The following is a 24,736-nucleotide window of genomic DNA, read 5'->3' on the forward strand; positions in this document are numbered from 1 at the left end:
TTCATGACAGGTGTTATGTCATGTTTATGACAGTGTCATGGCAGTCAAATAAAGTGTTACCGAAAATGTGAATATTATCTTTAAAAATTAGGCCAACTTAAAAAGGGTGTTAATATAAAATGTCTACCTATTTGGCAACTGTGTAGTGTCCAGTATACAGAATGAATACTTGAAAATAGCAGGGAAATATTAAAGCTAGAGAAAATTTGTGCAGCCATGCATTTGTAAAATTTTGGCAATTTTTAAAGTATCTTTCTCAAGCATAAACATATTCCTTGAACATACATATAAGTTAGTAATAAGCACATTTTAAAGTAGCTGCAGGTTTACTGTTGGGTTCTACTTCTGGTTTGGTTTCTCTAGACAAACACAGCCTATGTTGTATATTAAAGCAGTTGCCTTCTTTCTGCCTGGATGGTTCTTTGAATGTAGTCTGCACCTTACATCTTATTTTTTTAGTTCCTCTTTGGGAACAGTGTAATGGGATGGACCTGCACCTCTGCATCCTTCTTGCGTGTTTCCACTTGTCTTCAGTAGTTCATTTAATCCCAGTTGTCCCCATTTGGCACCGCATGAGGTTCCAGTGTTGTATCACAAAGTGATGATTTTCCAGGATCATAACTTTTTCGGTGGCATGAAAGGACACATGTTCAAGAAAAAGTACAAAAAGAAGTACAAATGGGTTACAGTTGGCTACTGATTTTCAGAATCTTTACAGAAAAGCATTTCCAAATTTCCAATTAGTTAGATAATAACTTAAGGCTGTCGGAGCCTTAGGTTATGGGGCGGGATGTTATCCATTTGTTCTCTAAGGGGGCACAGCTCTCCTCCACATTGAAAACCCAGTACAATTTCAGTATTTTATAATACATATGTTAGAAATCCATATGTCAGGACATAAAAGACAAAAAGGCTAAAGGTGTCCTATTTTTGTTTAGTGTGGTTAAATATGTCTTTTTTCATCCAGCTAATTTTAACTATTTTTTAAAATCAATTCTGAATGTTTACATTTTATAGAAATTGGTTTATGTTTCTTAATAATCTAACAGTGCCCTATTTAAACATACACAAACAATTTATGGAAGGAAAAAAAATCCGAAGTCTTGTGTCAGTTAGTTGACAAGTTTGTTTTTAGTCTGCACGATTTCTTTGGACACAGATCCACCAGGTCAAGTAAAAGCAATATCACAAGGTGAGCTGTCTTTTCTGAGAGTGGTGTGAGCACACCTATTTCATATGTTGTGTCCAATGGAACCTTTTCCCCCTGGCTGTCCCTGAATATACTTTATGGAAAACTAACAATAGATTTATTTGACCAAATTTGGCACTCTTTAATGCCAAGGAAGTGATGCATAAGAAATCATTTACCTAAACGCATCTGTGGTTATTATTGCACTGTTCAAATGAAACCTTCATCCTGGTATGGAGCACATTCAGAAGAACATTAACTTGGACCAAAAAATATCTTGCACTTATTATTTTAGAATCAAACAAAGCATTTTTTTGTCTTTTTTTTCCCCTGCACACTTGCAACACTTTCAAAACTGAAAAAGAACAGTGTCTTCACATCTTTATTACCATTCTGACTCTTAAATTGGGAGGTGAGAAGTTGCAACTTTTTGATTGCCTTTTACTAAGTTAAAGCTGTGGCAGATAACTTGAAAAAGCATTTTCAAATTTTTTGTAACAGTTTAACAGTTTTACATATTTGTTAAACCTGTCACTATGTCGTGACAGTATAATATGAGACAAATGATCTGTGAAGAAAGCTCCTATCCAGAAACAACCAATCAGAGCCAGAAGGAGGGCCTTAGCATTGTCACACTTGTGTGCATGCTGCTCACACCTACCCCTTTTTCCTGTAAAAATGTTTTTTCCTCCATCTTTTGGGACAACTGCAGCACCTACTTGAGCCATGCTGAGAAAAAATTCTCAATGAGGTTAAGAAATGAAGATAAGGGTGGGAAGAACTCCATCACTATCACTTGATGATTTTGGAGCAATGGAAACTGGCATGTCTTTGGACTGTCGCTTTCTCTGTTTGACCTCATTCAATTCCTTATCCATTCCTTTGTTTGAAATGTAACATTGTTTTGTGCTCTCCCTATATACACTGTATACTTACCACTTGATAGTTTATGAGCTGTACCTTTGAGCTATTTCAGAAAACTGGTTGATCGTTGGTTCCCATGCCAGGTGGGAGTGAGCATGGCAATTGTCAGAATGAAGATATACACACTTGGTCCTCATATTCAGCAGATAACAGTTCTTTCCCTTTCTTCACATATTTTGCTGCAGTCAAAAAAAAAAGATGCCTTGTGAGAATCCCTGCCTCACCCTCCTCTTTAAATTTTAAATAATAAATGATTCCTCCTTCCTGAACCTCTACTGTGGGTCAAAGCCTGATATATGGAAGCCCCTGGGGGACATATGGAAATAATAGCTTGGCCCAAGCCTGCACAAATAGGAGGTGAGTAGAGGCATAGAATGTTAACATCTTTTGACATCTCAAACAGAAAAACAAGGCACTGACATTTAAGCCTTTGTAAACTGCAAACCGAGACAGTTCGTGCTAAAACAAAGGAGAGACTACAACATGGAAATACAGGCCAGAGCTCTTACCATGATACCATTTCTTGTTAAACTTTGGGCAAGCAGTGAGATGTTTTCGCAATCACTAATCACCCCCTCTAAATATTGAATTTCTGTTCAATTGTTCCTTCTTTGCATAGTGTGGGCCAATTAATCCAACTTGGCTGCTCCCACTTTGAGTGCTAATTCGAATAATGGGATTGTGACTGAACCTAGCAGAATGTGGGTGATCATGCTATTGCCAGGGGACATTAGTTGTGCATAAAATACATGCTGTATGTTTATATGCATTGTTCAGGTGCGATTTTGTTTGCCCTTTTTCCAAAATAACCACTTTCAGATCTTGAAGATGCTTTTCATGCATTGTGGTGTTCAGTTCTTTCCATAGACGTCAACTTGACATTTTAGCAGCTTTATTTTCTCAATCTGAAACCAGTTGCGTTTTCTTTTTCTGTTATTCTGAAATCATTGTGTGATTGAAATATCAACACGTTTCACACCCAGATTCTGACATTGAATGTTCCAGTAAGTTCCTCTTTGTATCTTTCCTTCAGTCACATTAGCGGTTCTCAACGTGGGTGGTACCGCCCCCCAGGGGGCGTTCAGAGGACGGCAGGGGGCGCTGGCGGACATTTTTACAAAAGGGGGCGCTGGGATGGCTTTGGGGGGCGTTTAGTCGAAGGTAAACTTTACACCTTAAATGCACAACAATGCCAGTTTAGACTTTGAGCAACTTGGCAAAACTGTATTGTGTAACACTAAATCATGCTTGGCTGCAACTGTATCGATGGCAGCTCTCCTTCTATTTAGTGTTTGTAGCTTCTGTTAGTTTCTTGGCGCAGCTCCGTTCTCCTGCTACTGGTAGCTAAAATCACGACAACCTTACTTTGTATCCCTCTGAAAAATGAACCCATTTAAATAAAAAAATCAAGAAATCCCTCCATGGGTGATACCAAGACAGAGAGCGCTAATTTTATAGCGTTAACACTGGTGCTGTAAGTGGTCTGTTATGAAACGGGGTGATAGAACAACACAGCACTTTTAAATTTCAATAATCAGAATGCAGAAATTGTTTTCGTTGTTTTAAAATGTTTATGTCAGACTGCCTTTTCCCCATAGATATGCCCTGCACCTTAGAGGCTTAAAAAAAAAAAAAAAAAAGGCGCGCACAATGTGCAAAACTCTGAAACAGGAGAAGTGGGACATAAAACAGAGCGACGAACTAGATGTGAATTATGGCATAAAAACAGAGAATCCAACGCTGAACTGTGAAAAAATAAACACATAATGTGAAACACATGACGATAGGCGCAGCAGGTGATGAGTGAAGATTACTGATGGCGAGCGTCAATAAATGATAAAATAAATCTAGCAACAGGAAAGAAACTAAAGTGGACATAGCAATAAACCAAAAGGATAATACTAATCAAAGGAAACTAAATGGAAATTAATGAAGAACAAAATGCAAGAATAAACTAAGAAACTAAAGTAAATACAGAGGAATAAACTCGTATGGCAGGACCTTTCGAGCAATAATTAATGCAGAGGAGTGTATGGCAAGAATAAACAGACACTATTTCCAGATAAAAGGAAAAATAATATTGTTAAAGTGCCATGGGTTTGTTGAGACCACATCTAGTACTGAGAATAAATATATCTTACAGACCATAACAGTTATCACTTATTTATGTTTTTAATTAGATTTGATATATTTATTTCTTCAATATTATTTTTCATATCAGTGTTAATGTCATGAGGCTGATGACACTTTCAATTTGACTCATTAGGATTTGATTAAGAACCAGATTTGTTCTTTGTAATTTCTGTCCAGTAAAACTATTAATCTATAAATCAATAGGCAGGTCTATATAAAGATATAATCCATGTTTCTGTCATATTTGTATGGCATTAAAAGGATCTGGAACTTTTGTTTCTCCACTGAAAGCTCTGGTTTGCACAATAAATGCCATGTGGGTGAATTTTTATGGATGATTCTCTTATGTCCCATTCTCCTGAAGGCAGCACAGAGCTGCACCACCAGAAACTGACAAACAAGAGAAGAAGAGCTATGATTAATGTAGTTACAGTTCTATCCATGTTTTAATGCTGCAGAGCTCAGTCATTTTGCAAATAGTTCAAAGTTTAAACTGGCATGTTGTACAACTTTTATCTGCTCATTTTGTGCAAGATTTAACAACTAGAAAATGGCACAAAATAAGAATATTGTTTCCACTTTGATTGGCTGCTGTTAGGCCTACCAATTTTAACTTGAATGTTCATTGCACTTTTCGTAGACGCCTGTGAAAATAATTTCTATTCCCATGACTTTTTTGTTCTCTGCGAAATTATTTTTGATGATAAATTCAGAAACAAGCATAAAAATCAAAACATCTACAATAGTGATAGTAATATTAATGATAAAATAATGGTCAGTGCAAAGTAGCCTGCAAATTCTTTGGTGGGGGGCGGTGAGGGACCTGGATAAAGGCTGTGGGAGCGCTGGGCCAAAAAAGGTTGAGAAACACTGAGTTACATGAAGTCCCTCAGTATCACTTCCTGTTGGGGCAGCATGTTCTTCTCATTTCCAAGCATTAATGCTTTGTACAATGCCATTTCTCCTCTACAAATAGTGTGTGAAGTGACATTCCAAAGAGACATTCACTTCCAGTTTCTGACCAGGGTAGTCTTTCAGTATTTCCAAAGCTTGTCTAAACTTTGGCGGAAAACTATAAATACGTTTTATTTTCTTTGTCAGTAGAGTCTCATGTGCTTCACTGGATGCATTAGTCATTGCTTTCAGTTTTTTTTCTACAAGCCCTTACTTCTTGGACAACTCTTTTCATACTATTTTCAGATTTCCTCATCAGAACTCTTTCAAAGAAGCCCTTGTTGTAGCCGGTTTATAGTTAAATGATGTTCTTTCCACTTCTAGATTATGAACCCAATGACGTCTGCTTTACAACAATAAAGCTCCAAAGCTCTTGAGAGAACCCTTTTCTTGAAGATGCTTGGTTATAAGAGACATTTTCACTAGTATAAAATTGGACTCAACCAGCTAATATCCATTTGCACTAAGAAGGGAAGGATTTTTTTCTCATTTACTAAACGATTTCAGCGTTTCCTTGGCTAATTTGTTTTTATTTTTTGTATGTGTGGCTTACCTTATCAGTATCTGGTGTGAATTCCATGTCCATTATCTAATTGGAGATAAATTTAATGAAAAATATGGCTGTGTTCAATACTTATCACTGTTGCATAAGGTATCAATAAAAGTCACTATAATTAAGAATTGCATAACTTTGATGTTTGTATGTCAAATGTGTTCTTTTGAAATTTATAATGTTAAATAGACTATAATATCTGCAGGAAAAGAGATGAAACAAATCTCCACCACGTCTTACTTCCATGTGGCCAGTTCAGCAACCAAACACATCCTTCACTCAGTGAACTTCAACGTTCAGAGGCCATTCCTCGAGGAACTGCAAAGCGGCTGAAAGTGTTTCAAAAATGCGGAGACAAAAGGCAAGCAAAAGTGAGCAATTTAGTGTTGGCTGCTTTGTGAAGGACCTCACAGCCCACACAGCAATATTCAGAGGGCTAAAACACAAGCCAGGATTACGCTTATCAAGCATCAACTGTTTGGTCGCACAGACAAAGGCTTATTGCTGTGGGACAACTTAATGGCCTGTGGCTGAGTGCAAAGAGTGCCTCTTATAACAGAGAAAGAGGAGCTGCGGGTGAAAATAGGGAGGAGGGGGCCACAGCAGCACAATCACTACTTTCGATAATGATGAGAGCAAATGAAGGGATGAGCAGTTAGGGTTTGTTGAGAGGTATTATCTCTTTGGACCATAATGAAAAAGAAGCAGCACATGAACCATAGAGTGAGAGACAGAACAATGGAAATCCCTCATCATCCAGGGGTCCCTGTGAGTTTTCAGAGCTAATAATAGCTGGGTGGATAAAAAGTCAGCTGGAAGCTTGCTATGAAGTGTTGCGATATCGTTGGCATGTCATACACGTCTGCAGTGGTGGAGAAAGTACTCAAAAAATGTACTTAAGTAAAAGTACAAATACACAGACAAAAATGTACTCAAGTAAAAGTAAGACTACCACATTAGCATTTGTACTTAAGTAAAAGTAAAAAAGTACTGGCTTTTAAAAATACTTAAGTATTAAAAGTAAAAGTGCTTGCTGAATGGATTACCTAATCGCTAATATCATTAAGTGTACCGATCATATTTAATTTTAATACATTAGAAAACAACCTGCTGAATACGATTAATCAATCATTAATCATTTTGTCTAGATTAATGTCAAGTTGTCAAAACAAAGACATTTTCAATAATGTCAACTTTGTATTAAAAGTGTCATGATTTACTGAATGACGCTTTATGACAACAGTCATAAATATTTATGAAGACTTATTTATGTCCATGACAGATGTTTATGACGGTGTCATGACAGTCTTATTCACCTGCCTTCAAATAAAGTGTTACCGGCTGGGTTTATGTAGCATTTGATTTTAACAAAATATTTATACCTGTATTCATAAAAATAATGGTAGACTTTCGGCATTTATTTTGAAGTATGTTGATCCTGTTTACAACTATGATTTTCATGTTCAAAAGCAATTTTTTATGTTCCATCTTATAGTAATAACTTAACAAAACTGTTTATTTGACTTCAAAGACTAGAGTCAAAATTTGCTTTACATTTAATTTATACGTTGAAAATTTGTATAGTAAAATGCAATAAATTAGTTGTGATGTACAGAAGATAAACAATAGCAAGCTCAAGAATATGTTTAGCTCTTAATATATAATAGTAAAGGTTAGTTATAAAGACTAGATGACGTCAATTTATGGTCTTAAATTGCAAAATAAAGTCTGCAAATTGATTGCAGAATGGTTTCATTTTTACATCACTTTGCATGAGCTACTTTCAAACTAAGTGTTTTGTGTTCTACAACTACATTTCCTGTGGACTTAGAATTTAATTTTGTTTCAAAATTATGTTAAGAATATATTAAATACATTAACTTTAATATATTTTACACTATAATTAACATATGGTATAGAATACAGACTTCAATGGTTTGGAGGACAAAAGTATTTGGAAATGTCCAAGGTTTTTTAAAAAAAAAGTTTGAAAAAAGAATTTCAGTTTTGGGTTAACTAAATATTGGTAAATTTGACATAAAAACTCTTAAATTATGGACATTTTTTGATGGAAATTCTAAAAAAAAAATTAAAATAAAAAATACAGAAAATGTCCTGGTAATTCTCTGCCATGATATTTTCAGTGTTTTTTACAGAATTTCCATCAGAAGTTTCCCGTAATTTAACAGTATTTTATTTCAAAGTTTTCCATAAAAAAACAGGGAAATGTCCTGGTAATTTCTATCAGTACACTTTCTCGTTTTTTATGGAATTTCAGCAGAATTTTTCCATAATTTAAGTTTTTTTCCCCATAATTTAACATAAACTGTTAAATTATGGCCCACCACCACTTCAGGTGACATTTCCCATATTCTCAAACTCAAAGCTTGACATGTATGGGGCAACGTGAGAGCTCATCTACTGACTGACTACATAAACTAAAAGCTGGATCATAGATATTTTTAATAAGCGTATTTGTGAGCCTGCCTCTTTTTATTAAATTGAAATTAATTTTAGATTTTTGTATGACTTTTTCTCAGATGAACTTAGAAAACGAGTTGTTATTATTACAGGTTAGTTTTCTAAACAACAAAAAAGTATCTGTTAGGGAAGCTCAAAAATAAAAAATTGGACTGATATTGATATCCGATAGTAACACTGCTGTTATGCCAGATTTACCAATTCGTTATTTTGTCAGTTTTTTTTATATGATTACTCGATTAATAGTAAGAATAATCGATAGATTACGCGATTACTAAAATTTTTGCTTACAATAGCCCTAATTATATAAATAAAATAGCATTTATAGGTGGATCGGGGGGATTAATTCTCTCCTTCACCCCCCTCCTTCTACACCCAGACCTCCCCCTTCTTGCAATTCGCAGTCCGTCTGCCCCCCCCCAGCACTTAATGGTTCGCTAGACTGGCACCACCCTCTTTGACCCCTCACATCTACCTCTACATTGAGGGGGGGCTAGAGTACCTCTCATGGTACACTAGCCCCCCCGAATGTCTCTGCTTCGCCCCCCTCTTTCTACATACAGCCAGACCTCCTCCCCCTTCGTGCAATTCGCCGTCCGTCTGCCCCCCCCAGCACTTAATGGTTCGCTAGACTGGCCCCACCCTTTTCGACCCCTCATATCTACCTCTACATTGAGGGGGGCTAGTGTACCTTCATGGTACTCTAACCCCCCCCATGTCTCTCCTTTGCCCCCTCCTTCTACAGCCAAACCTCCTCCCCCTTCTTGCAATTTGCTGTCCGTCCGCCTACCCAGCACTCAACGGTACGCTAGACCGGCCCCACCCTCTTTGACCCCTCACATCTACCTCTACATTGACGGTGGGCTAGTGTTCCTCTCATGGTACACTAGCCCCCCCTCAATGTCTCTCCTTCGTTCAATCCTTGCTTCCCCCACCCCCACCTCTCTCACGATACGTCAGCCCCCCACCTTCTCTCCTTCTTCGAACCCCTTCTAGCCTCCCAGTGGGCCATCGTTCCCTCGGCCTCCAATTCTGATTCTTCGGGTCAATCTACCCGTCTTGCTCGCACTGTAACAACGGATGACTAAAGGTTTCCGGTATTCTCAGATTGAAAACTTGCAAGCAATCTTTAAGGCCATAATCATCCGCTCTGGTAAGTTGCGAAGTTCTGCTGAGGAACAGTTTTGACACTTCTGACAAGGTGTCACTACGTTGGTGAGATTAGGCATGAGGACTCAGAGGTCTGTCGTGAGTCGGAGACAGGTCCTGACTCAGAGACAGGTCATAACTCTGAGGCAGGTCCCGACTCAGAGGCAGGTCCCGTCTCAGAGGCCGGTCCCGTCTCAGAGGCCGGTCCCGTCTCGGGGACGGGTCCCGACTCAGAGGCAGGTCCCGTCTCAGAGGCCGGTCCCGTCTCAGAGGTCGGTCCCGTCTCGGGGACGGGTCCCGACTCAGAGGCAGGTCCCGTCTCAGAGGCCGGTCCCGTCTCAGAGGTCGGTCCCGACGCTGAGGCGGGTCCTGACGCTGAGGCGGGTCCCGACTCAGAGGCAGGTCCCGTCTCAGAGGCCGGTCTCGTCTCAGAGGTCGGTCCCGTCTCAGGGACGGGTCCCGACTCAGAGGCAGGTCCCATCTCAGAGGCAGGTCCCGTCTCAGAGGCCGGTCCCGTCTCAGAGGTCGGTCCCGACGCTGAGGCGGGTCCTGACTCTGAGGCAGATCCTGACTCGGAGACGGGTCCGGGGACGGGTCCTGACTCGGGGATGGGTCCCATCTCGGAGACGGGTCCCATCTCAGAGGCAGGTCCCATCTCAGAGGCAAGTCCCATCTCAGAGGCAGGTCCCGTCTCAGAGTTCTGTCCTGACTCGGTGACAGGCCCTGACTCTGAGGCAGGTCCTGACACTGAGGCAGGTCCTGACGCTGAGGCGGGTCCTGACGCTGAGGCGGGTCCTGACGCTGAGGCGGGTCCTGACGCTGAGGCGGGTCCTGACGCTGAGGCGGGTCCTGACGCTGAGGCAGATCCTGACTCGGAGATAGGTCCTAACGCTGAGGCGGGTCCAGACTCTGAGGCGGATCCAGACTCGGAGACGGGTCCTGACTCGGGGACGGGTCCTGACTCTGAGACGGGTCCCGTCTCAGAGGTCTGTCCTGACTCGGAGACGGGATCTGACTCGGAGACGGGTCCTAACTCTGAGGCGGGCCCTGACTCTGAGTTCGGCCCTGACTTCTCCAAGTCAGTACCAACCTCTGAGTTGACCAAATTTAGAGACCCAGCTAAGTGTGGACTAAACACATTTGATCCACTTTTGGTGGGCTCTTGCCTCTCTTCTTCGTCTGGATTGTCTCCACAACCCGCAGCCTTTTTGATGAGGCCCCATGCCTTTTGAAGAAAGGTGTCTTTGAGATTGATTATTCGTGGTCGTGCAAGGGTTCTTTTAAAGCACTCCACAACCTTGTAAATCACTATTGGGTTGTTGCTTTTGATCATTTTGAAGAGCAGTTCTCTAACTGCATCTTCATTGCCCCAGAGAAGTTGCAGGATGTCTCGGCAGGCTTTTTTTTCCATTTTGTCATAAAAGACAAAATCTATATCCTTGACTTCTTTCCATATTTTTGGAGCCAGCTTTCTCTGGACCGGTTCGGTGTCCTTCCTTTTGTAATGCCCATAGCTAGATCTGTAACTGGACTTGTAAATCAATCTCCAAAGAATATTTTGAACCATAACTCTCCTTTCTTCTTCTGTTCCATGTCTGAATCCCATCCTGTTTGCGTCCCTCAAATATTTTTCAGGGTCCATGGTTTCCTGAGTATAATCTTCACTCAGGCAGTTTTCATCTGCGTACAAGTCTTCAGTTGGAAAAAAAGTCTTTCGGATCTTTCTTTTGGTAGATGCTAACATTTTCTTTGGAGGAACAGGATTCTCCAGGTGCTTTTTGAATTTTTCCACGATGACTTGGTGTCCTTCTGGGTGTTCCAGTAGTGCGATTAAATGCAGTCCACTGGCAAAGTGGAATGCATCTCTCGCAAGACTCTGGAAAATCCTTTCACCAAGCTCTTCTGAAACCTCAGAGAGTACGTTAACATTTATATCTCCAGTTTTTCTCAAAAGTAAGATCAAAATTTTGCTATGTTGTTCCTCAAAGACTTGTCGGACAAGATGCAGAGTTGGTCCATCTGCAGCCTTTTCAATCACTTCCCACAAAAGTTCACTGAGAAAGTTTCTCTTTTTGTAATCTGGGCTTCTTTGACCAGGATGAACTTTGCTGGACAATGTCTTTTTCACTTTCGTCCAAAAAGAAACCTTAGGTTTCACATCCATTTCTCTCTGTGGGCTTTCGTCGTTCATCTTTATTGTGCTGAGCTAAAACGTCCAAATGAATCTCGGGTTGACTGACTTGTTAACTGATTTGTGGTAACTGATCAGAGAATTAACTGATCAGTTGGTGATGTCATGGACTCTATGACATCATAAAGTCATCCTCAGAAGGGCCTCATGACACATACATCATTTGACGTCATGCTGATGACATCATTGTCAGCAGCATGGCAACTGTTGCTAGGGCTAATAATAGCACGCAGTGAGCATGCGCTATGAAAAAAAAATTAATCTGTGGACACTAAATGCATTATTCCCGCAAGTCTGAACTGGCAGTGATTTGCGCAGCTTAACAGGAGGGGCCAGGGAACCATTGGCCCCTCCACTTACCGCCCACCCATTTTTATTTGTTATTTGGGTTCCATCTCCTAACAGGCATAGAGCAAATGTCAGTGGAACCACAACATGACCTGGGCCGATCTATCAGTCAAACAAACCTCTTGTGATGCCCACTGATGTGTGAAAAAAAGTAAAAAAAAGGAGCATTTAAATGTTTATGGGGTTATGATGATAATAATAATAATAATAATAATAATAATAATAATAATATTTTACTTGTTAACAGGGGTTAAAGACGATGGGTGCAGTAACGGTGTTTCACCGGTATGTGGTGCATGGGAACTCTGAGCTGCCAGTTGCTCTGCAGTTTCTCATAAGCTGAGAGAAATTGGAGTAACAGACTGCGTCTCCCGTGTGCTAATTTACTTGAGGTGAGAATAACCCTCAAGTTTATTTTAACCAGTGGTGGAGAAAGTACTCAAAAAATGTACTTAAGTAAAAGTACAAATAGACAGACAAAAATGTACTCAAGTAAAAGTAAAACTACCACATTAGCATTTGTACTTAAGTAAAAGTAAAAAAAGTACTGGCTTTTAAAAATACTTAAGTATTAAAAGTAAAAGTGCTTGCTGAATGGATTACCTAATCGCTAATATCATTAAGTGTCCCGATCGTATTTAATTTTAATACATTAGAAATGTGCCATTTTAATGAACAATGCCACAGATAAAGCATGTTTTTATTATGTTTACAGTTTGTGATTACTTACTATGTGATTCTATGCATCATACTTTCAGGGATGGAAACATCTTGTCTCCTGTCCTAACACAACATGAACTTCACTTTTTTTTTTTGCTAACAGTGGCTTTTATTTTTAAAGAAATCCAACAGAAAGTGGATGGAAAGAAGGTGGGTGGGAGAGGACAGGCAACCAAGGAGCCAGTAGCAGAGTTGTAGTCAAGGTCACCGACCCAAGACCAAGTCAAGACCAGCACCCCGCGCTACGTGACACAAAAAAAATTAACTTTTACTTATCAAAATTGCTTCTCAAATTGATCTGAAAGATCCACATTGCTTCTCAAATTGATCTGAAAGATCCACATTCCCATAAAAAACTAGTTATTAAATACTTAAGAGTTTAAATAAATGCAATCAGTAAAGATCCGTCCAGAAGAATCGGATCGTTCCTGAATGTACCAGCGTTGTCCTATATTTGCAACACCTCAGTTAACACCTCCACACAATAATTCAGGGCATGAATGACAACTTTTTTTCATCCAGATGCAACATGTGTGTCTAAGTCAGTACAGCTAGCTTTGCTAGCATCACGTCCACAGATCTTACCTTTCTTTAAGCTTTCCTTCCAAGTGACGCTAAAAGTTGGACGAAGTCCCCACCGTCTGTGAAAGCGAAGCGCTGCTGATTTTACATGTAGCCATATCAATTTATGCAGCGCTATTATATTACTGATGATTAGACTCGCTCAGAGGAAACCACTGCGCATGTCTGGAGCTTCGCGTGCGAGTAAAGGTGGAGGCGATGGGTGACAACAGACACGTAAGTTACGATATTGCTCGGATTTTACGGCGCCACCTTAAGTCCCTGAATATGGAGAGCCATTTCAGCCAAAATTAAATAAATAAATAAATGGGTGAAATAAATAAAAAATGAGTAAAATAAATCAAAAAATGAAGAAAATGAGTGAAATAAATAAATAATTTGTTAAATAAATAATTTAGCTTTTCATTAACCCATTTTTTCATTTATTTATTTTTCATATTATCAATTTCTCAATTTCCCTTTTTTCATTAATCTATTTTTCATTTACCCACTTTTCATTAATCTATTTTCATTTAACCATTTTTTAATTTAGCTTTTTCATTAACCCCATTTTTCATTTCTTTATTTTTCATATTATCAATTTCCCAATTTCTCTTTTCATGAATCTATTTTTATTTATCCCTTTATCCATTTACCCATTTTTCATTAATTTATTTTCAATTAACCTCTTTCAATTTCCCTTTTTTACTAACCCAATTTTTCATTTATTTATTTTTCAGATTATCAATTTCTCTATTTCTCTTTTTCATTAATCTATTTTTCATTAATCTATTTTTCATTTGTCCATTTTTCATTTATCCCTTTATCTATTTACCCATTTTTCATTAATCTATTTTTAATTTAAACATTTTTGATTTCCTTTTTCCTTTAACCCGATTTTCTATTTCCCAGTTTCATTAATCAATTTATCATATATCCCTTTTTTATTTACCCAATTTTCTTTTATCTATTTTTCATTCAACATTTGTTTGAAAAATCTTTACTTTTCCCATTTTCCAATTCCCCTTATTTATTTAGTATTTCCTTATTTTCTTATTTATCACATTCTATTTCCCCGCAAAACTTAGGAAAAAATAAATGCAAATGAGGAGAGGCACGTCATCAGTCTACAACTTCCCCAATTGGTTGGTTAGCGTCACACCCATACTTTGCTTCAAGAAAGATGGCGACCTACTAACGGGTTATCAATAAGCTGAAGCTCATTAACTTCATTAGAAATAGTGTTATTACTCCTGACTTTAGTTTTCGTGTGGCCGCTCAGATAGAACGTGTTTCAGTTGGCGGCTCTCATGGACTCAGAGCTTCACCGTTGGGAGTTTTTATAGTTTGAACGAAGCGGCCGCTGAAGTTGGCTTACGATTGAAGGTTCGGGACACCTTCGTAGCTACCAGCTGTGATCCAACTATAAGGAGCAACTTTACTGTACATCGTAAGTGAACTGCAATATCCAGAGGCAGCTCTACGGAGCATCGGGCTGAAAGAATGAGAGTGGAGAGCCTTGGAGATCTGCATCGGAGGCCATCTTTCAGACATGCACCGCTGCTGTCCGTCCAGGATCCTCCGGTTGCCCAGACGTTACACGGTAAGCTACTAACGCTGATGTTTGTTTTCCAACTACAGTCATATTTAATCAATAGGGCTCAATTACGATCGTGGGAGGGTTTGAGTTGATCTCGGCAATAGGTGACAAACTGAACGCCTCCAGGATGTTGAGACCAGCACGTCCTCTGATCCAATACATCTTATTAAGGATAAAATCAACAAAACGTGTTCAAATTAATGGCCCAACAGGTTGATTAAAGACAGTAAAAAGGTAGGAGTGGTTTCGAGTCGATCGCCTTGTTTTACCTTTGTAAACAGACAACCTGAATACAGTGACCTTTAGTGAGGGTACAGAATGGAGAATGGATAAAAGCTGAACTCCTGCTACAATCTCTGCCTCTCTTGGTTACATCCCTGAGGTGTGCCAAGTGTGGCCCACATGCATATAAAGTAAATATGACTATTAATTTAAGTATTTCTTTGTATGTATAACTTGCCCACCTTAGTTTCCCTGTTTTTGGTCAACGTGTGCCTCAACATGTGGTTACTGTTCCTTAGAGGTGGACAGAGAACCCACAATTTATCCTCCAGGAATAACAGTAGCACTTCAACATGTTTTTACTCAAAGTAAATCGTAGCTGAATAAGAAATTAAACAAGAGTAAAGAAGCATTTGGTAAAAAGTTGATCAGTACTGAGTAACTGATCAAGTTATTATTTCATATCTAAAAAAAATTACACAATTAGAAGGCCCAAAATATTAAGTTCAGTGGAAATGTTGGTATTTTAAAGACAAAATGAAAAATTAGTTTAAATAATAGTGATGACTCATAATAAAATGACTTGAGTAAAAGTAAAAAGTTCAGCATAGTAAGAGTATTCCTAAAAGTTCATTTGAGTTTCAAAAAGTTACTCAACTATATTTAAGTAAATGTAATTAGTCACTCCTAAACTCTGCCCTTCTGAGGGAATAGGAGAAGGAACTGTTAAGGAAATAAATTAATCTTATTTTGATACTAAACATTGTTTCAATTAACAAATGAATCATAACACCCAGAACATATTCTGTTATGTTTATTCAAGGGTGAAGGAACAGAATGACTGGAGGTTCTGGCTGAGAGGGACCAGGGCTGACAGTGAGGAGAACCGTCTGCACTGTGAGCAGCACCAGAACTCCTGATGGGTCTCCTTCAGGAAGAACCAGAGAGATGGCCGACCTCCACAGAGAAGAGTTCACCCAAACATCAGAGGAAATATTAATGCTGGTGCTCAAACAGAGCAGCCTCTTTTCTTAAACCCAACACACACAGGGTGTTGTGGCCCTGATTAAAAACCTGCTAACTTCAATTTAACTGAAACACAGAACATCCAGAAATGTGATGAACTTCAGCTATAGAGTGGAAATGACACAGTGAGATGAAAACATTTGTCTATATCACTCTGTTATACAGGACATTAACATTTTAAAGTGTTTGTTCCAGAGCACCTGATACAAACGATAGCATTAGCTCATCCATCAGACATTTACTGAGGCCTGAAACATGCAGGGCAGACGACCTGAGGACTGACTGGTTAAACTATTTCACTGACACTTCAGATTGCAGATTTCCAATTGAAGGCGTCCGTAAATGAACACAATCATTATTCAATAAACCAAGCTGTGTAAAATAACTGCTAGGGTTGCTATTAAGAACCCAATATGTCATGTTTGTTCATTTCTACGTTGTCGTACATACAAGGTCCTCCACTCACTGTTTAGCTTCATGTTGAAGAATCTTCAGTGTAATGAAACCAAAAAATAAAACGGGTCCAAAACTTTCAATCTGTATTCCATTTTTGTAGCTTTGTTCTATTAAGATTGTTTCGTTTACTTTAAGCCACAAACAATCATTTTATTGTCTCTGGGACGTGAAAACATGAGATTTGATTAAATTAGAACTTCACATATTAGAAGGAACACAGATTTCATAATAATCAAACAGTTTGTTTATTCAAAACGGTAAAATACAAACGGTTAATGCATATCAATGGTATAAGAACAGACACATTTTTTTAAATGAATGTGTCACCAATGCATTTGGCCGACTGTTCCTGCTCCAGAAAGGTGAAGGTCTCTGGTCATCCTGAAGCTGTGAGCCCACTGGGAGTCTGAAGGGAAACACTGAGACCAGAGGCCTGCAGGATGGTCTGCATCTGAAAACATACATGATGGAAACATTAATAAATGTGCTGCGCCAAAAAGCTGTACTTTTGACCTGGTGGCGATGGTACCAGTTATGGTAGATCTGAACTTTGGTTTGATGACCTAAATATGAGAAGCTTCAGACTGACAGGAGTTAGGTTGAAGCCACATCTTGTGAAGTTGGGATATTTTTCCTCCAACAGGATCCAGAGGAATAGCAACAAACCAGAAGTTGGACTAGAATTTATTTCAATGTCATTTGTGAATGTCAGCTTCTCATTTTCAACAGTGCATATGCATGTGGGCCACACTTGGCACACCTCAGGGATGTAACCAAGAGAGGCAAAGATTGTAGCAGGAGTTCAGCTTTTATCCATTCTCCATTCTGAACCCTCACTAAATGTCACTGTATTCCGGTTGTCTGTTTACAAAGGTAAAACAAGGCGATCGACTCGAAACCACTCCTACCTTTTTACTGTCTTTAATCAACCTGTTGGGGCATTAATTTGAACACGTTTTGTTGATTTTATCCTTAATAAGATGTATTGGATCAGAGGACGTGCTGGTCTCAACACCCTGGAGGCGTTCAGTTTGTCACCTATTGCCGAGATCAACTCAAACCCTCCCACGATCGTAATTGAGCCCTATTGATTAAATATGACTGTAGTTGGAAAACAAACATCAGCGTTAGTAGCTTACCGTGCAACGTCTGGGCAACCGGAGGATCCTGGACGGACAGCAGCGGTGCATGTCTGAAAGATGGCCTCCGATGCAGATCTCCAAGGCTCTCCACTCTCATTCTTTCAGCCCGATGCTCCGTAGAGCTGCCTCTGGATATTGCAGTTCACTTACGATGTACAGTAAAGTTGCTCCTTATAGTTGGATCACAGCTGGTAGCTACGAAGGTGTCCCGAACCTTCAATCGTAAGCCAACTTCAGCGGCCGCTTCGTTCAAACTATAAAAACTCCCAACGGTGAAGCTCTGAGTCCATGAGAGCCGCCAACTGAAACACGTTCTGTCTGAGCGGCCACACGAGAACTAAAGTCAGGAGTAATAACACTATTTTCTAATGAAGTTAATGAGCTTCAGCTTATTGATAACCCGTTAGTAGGTCGCCATCTTTCTTGAAGCAAAGTATGGGTGTGACGCTAACCAACCAATTGGGGAAGTTGTAGCCTGATGACGTGCCTCTCCTCATTTGCATTTATTTTTTTCCTAAGTTTTGCGGGGAAATAGAATGTGATAAATAAGAAATAAGGAAATACTAAATAAATAAGGGGAATTGGAAAATGGGAAAAGTAAAGATTTTTCAAACAAATGTTGAATGAAAAATAGATAAAAGAAAATTGGGTAAATAAAAAAGGGATATATGATAAATTGATTAATGAAACTGGGAAATAGAAAATCGGGTTAAAGGAAAAAGGAAATCAAAAAATGTTTAAATTAAAAAATAGATTAATGAAAATGGGTAAATAGATAAAGGGATAAATGAAAAATGGACAAATGAAAAATAGATTAATGAAAAATAGATTAATGAAAAGAGAAATAGAGAAATTGATAATCTGAAAAATAAATAAATGAAAAAATTGGGTTAGTAAAAAGGGAAATTGAAAAGAGGTTAATTGAAAAATAAATTAATGAAAAATGGGTAAATGGATAAAGGGATAAATAAAAATAGATTCATGAAAAAGAGAAATTGGGAAATTGATAATATGAAAAATAAAGAAATGAAAAATGGGGTTAATGAAAAAGCTAAATGAAAAATGGGTAAATGAAAATAGATTAATGAAAAGTGGGTAAATGAAAAATAGATTAATGAAAAAAGGGAAATTGAGAAATTGATAATATGAAAAATAAATAAATGAAAAAATGGGTTAATGAAAAAGCTAAATTATTTATTTAACAAATTATTTATTTATTTCACTCATTTTCTTCATTTTTTGATTTATTTTACTCATTTTTATTTATTTCACCCATTTATTTATTTATTTAATTTTTGCTGAAATGGCTCTCCATACCTGAACTTCACATTTTAACGGAAAAAAAGAGCAACGCGACTTGGATGTAGCGAGTAACGCGACAGTTTTGTAGAAATGTAGTGAAGTAGAAAGTAAAGATACTTACTGTAAAATGTAGTGGAGTAAAAGTAGAAAGTATCCATTATTAAATCTACTTAAGTAAAGTACAGATACACGAAAATTGTACTTAAGTACAGTAATGAAGTACTTGTACTTCGTTACTTCCCACCACTGCACGTCTGTCAGCAACACACTACAAAACAACACAAGGAGCTCTTGAACTTGGTTTACAAATGGTAGCAAAAAGTGGTGCAAACCTCAGGAATCTTTGGAAGCTGGTGACTGGCTTGCTTTCATCTAAATTATTTTTCATCTAAATTAACTTTTCCTCCAGACTTCAAATTTCTAACCTCTTTAAAGTCATCTTATCACTTTCCCTGTTTTCTTTTGAAGTTTATTTCATGTACCTTTTGAAGTTTGGCACTGAAACAACTTTAGTTAGAAGTCTTTGTTTCGCTTCTCAGTTATGCAAAGACATTTTCATGCTTATTAGAGGGTGCCTCACTTTGTTTTATGAGGAGTTAAAGAAAAAGTGTGCTGGATTTATTTACATCTGTTGACATACCTGCAAACGACTGAATCCTCACAGTTCCCTGTACTCCACACCTATGGAGAGCCATTTCAGCCAAAATTAAATAAATAAATAAATGGGTGAAATAAATAAAAAATGAGTAAAATAAATCAAAAAATGAAGAAAATGAGTGAAATAAATAAATAATTTGTTAAATAAATAATTTAGCTTTTTCATTAACCCATTTTTCATTTATTTATTTTCATATTATCAATTTCTCAATTTCCCTTTTTCATTAATCTATTTTTCATTTACCCACTTTTCATTAATCTATTTTTCATTTAACCATTTTTTAATTTAGCTTTTTCATTAACCCCATTTTTCATTTCTTTATTTTCACATTATCAATTTCCCAATTTCTCTTTTTCATTTATCTATTTTTATTTATCCCTTTATCCATTTACCCATTTTTTATTAATTTATTTTTCAATTAACCACTTTTCAATTTCCCTTTTTATTAACCCAATTTTTTCATTTATTTATTTTCCGATTATCAATTTCTCTATTTCTCTTTTCATTAATCTATTTTTCATTAAGCTATTTTCATTTGTCCATTTTTTCATTTATCCCTTTATCTATTTACCCATTTTTCATTAATCTATTTTTTAATTTAAACATTTTTGATTTCCTTTTCCATTAACCCGATTTTCTATTTCCCAGTTTCATTAATCAATTTCTCATATATCCCTTTTTATTTACCCAATTTTCTTTTATCTATTTTCATTCAACATTTGTTTGAAAAATCTTTACTTTTCCCATTTTCCAATTCCCCTTATTTATTTAGTATTTCCTTATTTTCTTATTTATCACATTCTATTTCCCCGCAAAACTTAGGGAAAAAATAAATGCAAATGAGGAGAGGCACGTCATCAGGCTACAACTTCCCCAATTGGTTGGTTAGCGTCACACCCATACTTTGCTTCAAGAAAGATGGCGACCCACTAACGGGTTATCAATAAGCTGAAGCTCATTAACTTCATTAGAAAATAGTGTTATTACTCCTGACTTTAGTTTTCGTGTGGCCGCTCAGACAGAACGTGTTTCAGTTGGCGGCTCTCATGGACTCAGAGCTTCACCGTCGGGAGTTTTTATAGTTTGAACGAAGCGGCCGCTGAAGTTGGCTTACGATTGAAGGTTCGGGACACCTTCGTAGCTACCAGCTGTGATCCAACTATAAGGAGCAACTTTACTGTACATCGTAAGTGAACTGCAATATCCAGAGGCAGCTCTACGGAGCATCGAGCTGAAAGAATGAGAGTGGAGAGCCTTGGAGATCTGCATCGGAGGCCATCTTTCAGACATGCACCGCTGCTGTCCGTCCAGGATCCTCCGGTTGCCCAGACGTTGCACGGTAAGCTACTAACGCTGATGTTTGTTTTCCAACTACAGTCATATTTAATCAATAGGGCTCAATTACGATCGCGGGAGTTTTTGAGTTGATCTCGGCAATAGGTGACAAGCTGAACGTCTCCAGGATGTTGAGACCAGCACGTCCTCTGATCCAATACATCTTATTAAGGATAAAATCAACAAACGTGTTCAAATTAATGGCCCAACAGGTTTGATAAAGACAGTAAAAAGATAGGAGTGGTTTCGAGTCGATCGCCTTGTTTTACCTTTGTAAACAGACAACCGGAATACAGTGACATTTAGTGAGGGTACAGAATGGAGAATGGATAAAAGCTGAACTCCTGCTACAATCTCTGCCTCTCTTGGTTACATCCCTGAGGTGTGCCAAGTGTGGCCCACATGCATATGCACTGTTGAAAATGAGAAGCTGACATTCACAAATGACATTGAAATAAATTCTAGTCCAACTTCTGGTTTGTTACTATTCCTCTGGATCCTGTTGGAGGAAAATATCCCAACTTCACAAGATGTGGCTTTAACCCAACTCCTGTCAGTCTGAAGCTTCTCATATTTAGGTCATCAAACCAAAGTTCAGATCTACCATAACTGGTTCCATCGCCACCAGGTCAAAAGTACAGCTTTTTGGCGCAGCACATTCATTAATGTTTCCATCATGTATGTTTTCAGATGCAGACCATCCTGCAGGCCTCTGGTCTCAGTGTTTCCCTTCAGACTCCCAGTGGGCTCACAGCTTCAGGATGACCAGAGACCTTCAGCTTTCTGGAGCAGGAACACTCGGCCAAATGCACTGGTGACACATTCATTTAAAAAAATTGGCTGTTCTTATACCATTGATATGCATGAACCGTCTGTATTTTACTGTTTTGAATAAACAAACTGATTATTATGAAATCTGTGTTCCTTCTAATATGTGAAGTTCTAATTTAATCAAATCTCATGTTTTCACGTCCCAGAGACAATAAAATGATCGTTTGTTTGTGGCTTAAAATAAACGAAACAATCTTAATAGAACAAAGCTACAAAAATAGAATACAGATTGAAAGTTTTGGACCTGTTTTATTTTTTGGTTTCGTTACACTGAAGATTCTTCAACATGAAGCTAAACAGTGAGTGGAGGACCTTGTATGTACGACAACGTAGAAATGAACAAACATGACATATTGGGTTCTTAATAGCAACCCTAGCAGTTATTTTACACAGCTTGATTTATTGAATAATGATTGTGTTCATTTACGGACGCCTTCAATTGGAAATTTGCAATCTGAAGTATCAATGAAATAGTTTAACCAGTCAGTCCTCAGGTCGTCTGCCCTGCATGTTTCAGGCCTCAGTAAATGTCTGATGGATGAGCTAATGCTATCGTTTGTATCAGGGGCTCTGGAACAAACACTTTAAAATGTTAATGTCCTGTATAACAGAGTGATATAGACACATGTTTTCATCTCACTGTCATTTCCACTCTATAGCTGAAGTTCATCACATTTCTGGATGTTCTGTGTTTCAGTTAAATTGAAGTTAGCAGGTTTTTAATCAGGGCCACAACACCCTGTGTGTGTTGGGTTTAAGAAAAGAGGCTGCTCTGTTTGAGCACCAGCATTAATATTTCCTCTGATGTTTGGGTGAACTCTTCTCTGTGGAGGTCGGCCGTCTCTCTGCTTCTTCCTGAAGGAGACCCATCAGGAGTTCTGGTGCTGCTCACAGTGCAGACGGTTCTCCTCACTGTTCGCCGTGTCAGGCCTGGTCCCTCTCAGCCAGGATCTCCAGTCATTCTGTTCCTTCACCCTTGAATAAACATAACAGAATATGTTCTGGGTGTTATGATTCATTTGTTAATTGAAACAATGTTTAGTATCAAAATAAGATTAATTTATTTCCTTAACAGTTCCTTCTCCTGTTCCCTCAGAAGGGCAGAGTTTAGGAGTGACTAATTACATTTACTTAAATATAGTTGAGTAACTTTTTGAAACTCAAATGAACTTTTGGAAAACTCTTACTATGCTGAACTTTTTACTTTTACTCAAGTCATTTTATTATGAAGCATCACTATTATTTAAACTATTTTTCATTTTGTCTTTAAAATACCAAAATTTCCACTGAACTTAATATTTTGGGCCTTCTAATTGTGTATTTTTTTAGATATGAAATAATTGATAACTTGATCAGTTACTCAGTACTGATCAACTTTTACCAAATGCTTCTTTACTCTTGTTTAATTTCTTATTCAGCTACGATTTACTTTGAGTAAAAACATGTTGAAGTGCTACTGTTATTCCTGGAGTATAAATTGTGGGTCCTCTGTCCACCTCTAAGGAACAGTAACCACATGTTGAGGCACACGTTGACCAAAAACAGGCAAACTAAGGTGGTCAAGTTATACATACAAAGAAATACTTAAATTAATAGTCATATTTACTTTATATGCATGTGGGCCACACTTGGCACACCTCAGGGATGTAAGTAACCAAGAGACGCAAAGATTGTAGCAGGAGTTCAGCTTTTATCCATTCTCCATTCTGTACCCTCACTAAATGTCACTGTATTCCGGTTGTCTGTTTACAAAGGTAAAACAAGGCGATCGACTCGAAACCACTCCTACCTTTTTACTGTCTTTAATCAACCTGTTGGGCCATTAATTTGAACACGTTTTGTTGATTTTATCCTTAATAAGATGTATTGGATCAGAGGACGTGCTGGTCTCAACATCCTGGAGACGTTCAGTTTGTCACCTATTGCCGAGATCAACTCAAAACTCCCGCGATCGTAATTGAGCCCTATTGATTAAATATGACTGTAGTTGGAAAACAAACATCAGCGTTAGTAGCTTACCGTGCAACGTCTGGGCAACCGGAGGATCCTGGACGGACAGCAGCGGTGCATGTCTGAAAGATGGCCTCCGATGCAGATCTCCAAGGCTCTCCACTCTCATTCTTTCAGCTCGATGCTCCGTAGAGCTGCCTCTGGATATTGCAGTTCACTTACGATGTACAGTAAAGTTGCTCCTTATAGTTGGATCACAGCTGGTAGCTACGAAGGTGTCCCGAACCTTCAATCGTAAGCCAACTTCAGCGGCCGCTTCGTTCAAACTACAAAAACTCCCGACGGTGAAGCTCTGAGTCCATGAGAGCCGCCAACTGAAACACGTTCTGTCTGAGCGGCCACACGAAAACTAAAGTCAGGAGTAATAACACTATTTTCTAATGAAGTTAATGAGCTTCAGCTTATTGATAACCCGTTAGTGGTCGCCATCTTCTTGAAGCAAAGTATGGGTGTGACGCTAACCAACCAATTGGGGAAGTTGTAGCCTGATGACGTGCCTCTCCTCATTTGCATTTATTTTTTCCCTAAGTTTGCGGGGAAATAGAATGTGATAAATAAGAAAATAAGGAAATACTAAATAAATAAGGGGAATTGGAAAATGGGAAAAGTAAAGATTTTTCAAACAAATGTTGAATGAAAAATAGATAAAAGAAAATTGGGTAAATAAAAAAGGGATATATGAGAAATTGATTAATGAAACTGGGAAATAGAAAATCGGGTTAATGGAAAAGGAAATCAAAAAATGTTTAAATTAAAAAATAGATTAATGAAAATGGGTAAATAGATAAAGGGATAAATGAAAAAATGGACAAATGAAAAATAGCTTAATGAAAAATAGATTAATGAAAAGAGAAATAGAGAAATTGATAATCGGAAAAATAAATAAATGAAAAAATTGGGTTAATAAAAAAGGGAAATTGAAAAGTGGTTAATTGAAAAATAAATTAATAA

At 38.1% G+C, this 24,736-nt stretch overlaps 3 long non-coding RNA genes across 3 annotated transcripts; 1 reads left to right on the forward strand and 2 right to left on the reverse strand.

The window, feature by feature from the left end:
- The first annotated feature begins 14,077 nt into the window (after positions 1-14,077).
- LOC145551653 (uncharacterized) lies at positions 14,078-16,587 on the forward strand. Its single transcript, XR_014087534.1, has 2 exons — positions 14,078-14,806; positions 15,849-16,587. It is a non-coding gene; the product is annotated as an uncharacterized LOC145551653 (long non-coding RNA).
- Positions 16,588-16,728: 141 nt separating this feature from the next.
- On the reverse strand, positions 16,729-18,191 carry LOC145551654 (uncharacterized). Its single transcript, XR_014087535.1, has 2 exons — positions 17,647-18,191; positions 16,729-16,958 (listed from the first exon to the last, which is right to left on the reverse strand). It is a non-coding gene; the product is annotated as an uncharacterized LOC145551654 (long non-coding RNA).
- Positions 18,192-22,004: 3,813 nt separating this feature from the next.
- Positions 22,005-24,200, reverse strand: LOC145551655 (uncharacterized). Its single transcript, XR_014087536.1, has 2 exons — positions 23,795-24,200; positions 22,005-22,750 (listed from the first exon to the last, which is right to left on the reverse strand). It is a non-coding gene; the product is annotated as an uncharacterized LOC145551655 (long non-coding RNA).
- Positions 24,201-24,736: the final 536 nt, after the last annotated feature.

The sequence above is a fragment of the Poecilia reticulata genome, chromosome 5 (genome assembly GCF_904066995.2).
Source record: "Poecilia reticulata chromosome 5, P_reticulata-male-v2, whole genome shotgun sequence".
Classification (NCBI taxonomy): Eukaryota; Metazoa; Chordata; class Actinopteri; order Cyprinodontiformes; family Poeciliidae; genus Poecilia; species Poecilia reticulata.